The 3,450-nt window shown below is 39.9% G+C and overlaps 1 protein-coding gene across 1 annotated transcript in view; it reads right to left on the reverse strand.

The window, feature by feature from the left end:
• The window catches only part of LOC103211205 (zinc finger protein 33B), a 117,482-nt gene that overhangs the window by 58,782 nt on the left and 55,250 nt on the right, over nucleotides 1–3,450 (reverse strand). The window lies entirely within an intron of this gene.

The following is a 3,450-nucleotide window of genomic DNA, read 5'->3' on the forward strand; positions in this document are numbered from 1 at the left end:
CCCTTTTCTTTGTTGAAGAGGGTCTGTGCAATCCTTCTGCCTAGTCCGCCATCTTGCCCCACCTCAGTTTTCATTATTTTTGCCTTTTAATATCAATCTCTTTATAAATCTGATCTTTGTCTTTTGGGGTTGGAAACACTGCATATAACTTGTTGTTAGGTGCCACTGAATTGGTTCTGACTCATACTGATCCCACGTACAACACAACAAAACAATGCCCGATCCTGCACCATCCTCATAATCATTGCTATGCTTGAGCCCATCATTGTAACCACTGTGTCAGTTCATCCTGTTAAGAGTCTTCCCCTTTTTCACTGACCCCCTACTTTACCAAACACAATTGGTCCTCCTGTCAGCCAAACCAAAGGACAATAAACCAAGTGTGGCCATTCTTGCTTCTAAGGAGCATTCTGCCTATAATTCCTCCACACAGATTTGTTCATTCTTCTAGCAGTCCATGGGACAATCAATGTTTTTGGCCAACATCATAATTCAAATGCACCAATTCTTCACATATAATCTTGTATATATATGTTTTGTTTTGTTTTTCTTTTTTCTTTTCCATCACTTGTCTGTCAGTTTGTCATGCTGCAGTGGCTTGTGTGTTGCTGTGAGGCTGGGGGCTATGTCACTATTATTTCAAATACAGCAGGGTCACCCATGGTGGACAAGTTTCAGTGGACCTTCCAGACTAAGACTCAGAAAATGGAAGGGGCCATCCACTTCTCAAAAAATTGGACAGTGAAAACCTGGTGAACAGCACTGAAATATTGTCTGATACATTACTGGGGAACTTTATGAATAGCCCTGAAACACTGTCCGATATAGTGCCAGAAGATGAGCCCCTCAGGTTAGCAGGCAATCAAAATATGACTAGGGAAGAGCTGACTCCTCAATGTAGAGTAGACCTTAATGACAATGGGCTAAAACTTTCAGGACTTCCATTTGCTGATGCAGCATGACTCAAAATGAGAAGAACCACCTGCAAACATCTATTAATAATCAGAACACAGAATTATGAAGTATGAATGAAGGGAAATTAGAATTTGCCAAAAATGAAATGGAATGCATAAAGATCAATATCCTAGGTATTAGTAAGCTGAAATGGACTGGTTTGGGCCAATTTGAATCAGACAACCATATAGTCTACTATGCCAGGAACGAAAAATTGAAAACAAATGGCACAGCATTCATCATCACAAAGAATGTCTCAAGATCTATCCTGAAGTACTGTTAGTGATAGGATAATATCCATACACCTACAAGGAAGAATCAGTTAATACTACTATTATTCAAATTGACACACCAACCACAAAAGCCAAAGATGAGGAAATTAAAGATTTTCACCAACTTCTGCAGTCTGAAACTGACCAAACTTACAATTAAGATGTGTTTATTATCACTGGTGACTGGAATGCAAAAATTGGAAACAAAGAAGAATTAGCGACTGGTACTTGCAAAATATGGCCTTGGTGAGAGAAATTATGTCGGTGATCACATGATAGAATTTTGCAAGACCAACAACTTATTCATTGCAAACACATTTTTTTCAACAACATAAATGGTGGCTATATGCGTGGTCTTTGCCAGATGGAGTACATAGGCATGAGATCAACTATATCTGTGCAAAGAGATGGAGACACTCAGTATCTTCAGCCAAAACAAGGCCAGGAGCTGACTGTGGAACAAACCATCAACTGCTCATAAGCAAGTTCAAGGTGAAGCTGAAGACAATTAGAACAAGTCCACCAGAGCCAAAGTAATACCTTGATTATATCTCTTCTGAATTTAGAGACCATCTGAAGAGTAGTTTGATGCACTAAACACCAACAACCGAAGACCAGAGGAATTGTGGGATGACATCAAGAACAACATCTATGAAGAAAGCAAAAGGTCTTAAATAGAAGGAAATGAAGAAAAGATCAAAATGGATGTCAGAAGAGACTCTGAAACTTGTTCTTGAACAGATAGTAGCTAAAGCAAATGGCAGAAATGACAAGATAAAAGAGCTGAACATAAGATTTCAAAGAGCAGCTCAAGAAGACAAAGTTAATTAGTATAATTAAATCTGCAAAGACCTGGAGTTGAAAAACCAAAAGGGAAGAACATGCTCTGCATTTCTCAAGCTTAAAGAACTGAAAAAAAAAAAAAAAAAAAATTTAAGCCTCAAGTTGCAGTATTGAAAGATTCTATAGGCAAAATACTGAATGATGTGGGAAACATCCAAAGACAGAAGGAATACACAGAGTCACTGTACCAAAAAGAATTGGTCGATGTTCATCCTTTTCAGGAAGTGTCATATGATCAAGAACCAATGGTACTGAAGGAATAAGTTGAAGCTGCACCGAAGGAATTGGCAGAAAATAAGCCTCTGGAGATTGAGGGTATATTGATTGAGATGTTTCAACAAACAGATGCCGTGCTGAAGGCACTTTCTTGTCTATGCCAGGAAATCTGGAGGACAGCTACCTGGCCAATTGACTTGAAAAGAACCAGATTTGTCCCCATTCCAAAGAAAGGTGATCACACAGAATGTGGAAATTATGGTGGAGGGTCAAGGAAAGAGGGGGAGGCCTTCAACGAGATGGATTGACACGGTGGCTGCAATCATGGGCTCAAGTATAGCAAGGATTGTGGGGCTGGTGCAGGATCGGGCAGTGTTTCGTTCTGCTGTGCATGGGGTCACTATGAGTCGGAAATGACTTGACGGCACTTAACAACAACATCATTAATATCACACTCAAGTAAAATCTTCCTGAAAATAATTCAAAAACGGTTGCAGCAGTATGTTGACAGAGAACTTCCACAAATACAAGCCGGATTCAGAAAAGGACGTGGAATAAGGTATATCATCGCTAATATCATATGGATCTATGGTGAAAGCCAAGAATACCAGAGAGATGTTTACTTGTGTTTTACTGACTATGCAAAAGCATTTGATTGTGTAGATTGGTTATGGATAACATTGACTTTCTACAAGTGTATTTGTATGTTCTGTAATATTTCCCAGGTATATAGTAGAGCTGACAGGGGACAAGGTTGTAGTCACTTCTTGGCCACAGCCAGTTACCCAGAGGAAGTGAGTAGTTGGATCTGTGGGTCCATAGTCACAGGGGACATCAAGCTTAATTGGTATAACACACTGCACAAAACATTGTTCCACATCCTACTTTCGTGAGCAGCAACTGAGATCTTAAAAGCTTGTAGCGGCCATCTAGATGCAATGATGGGTCTCTCCTTGTCCAGAGCAAAGAATGAAGAAAACCAAAGACACATGGAAACAATTAGTCTAAGTGACTGGTACACCATGAGATCCTCAGCGTACACAACTATGAGACCAGAAGAACTAGATAGTGCCTCACTACCATTGTCAAACACTCGGAGGCGGACCTCTGTAGGAGATCCTGGATAGAGTGGGAGATCAATGTGGAACAAAACTCAAAATCATTA

The sequence above is a fragment of the Orycteropus afer genome, unplaced genomic scaffold (genome assembly GCF_000298275.1).
Source record: "Orycteropus afer afer isolate SDZICR_OR568_19922 unplaced genomic scaffold, OryAfe1.0 scaffold00709, whole genome shotgun sequence".
NCBI lineage: Eukaryota > Metazoa > Chordata > Mammalia > Tubulidentata > Orycteropodidae > Orycteropus > Orycteropus afer.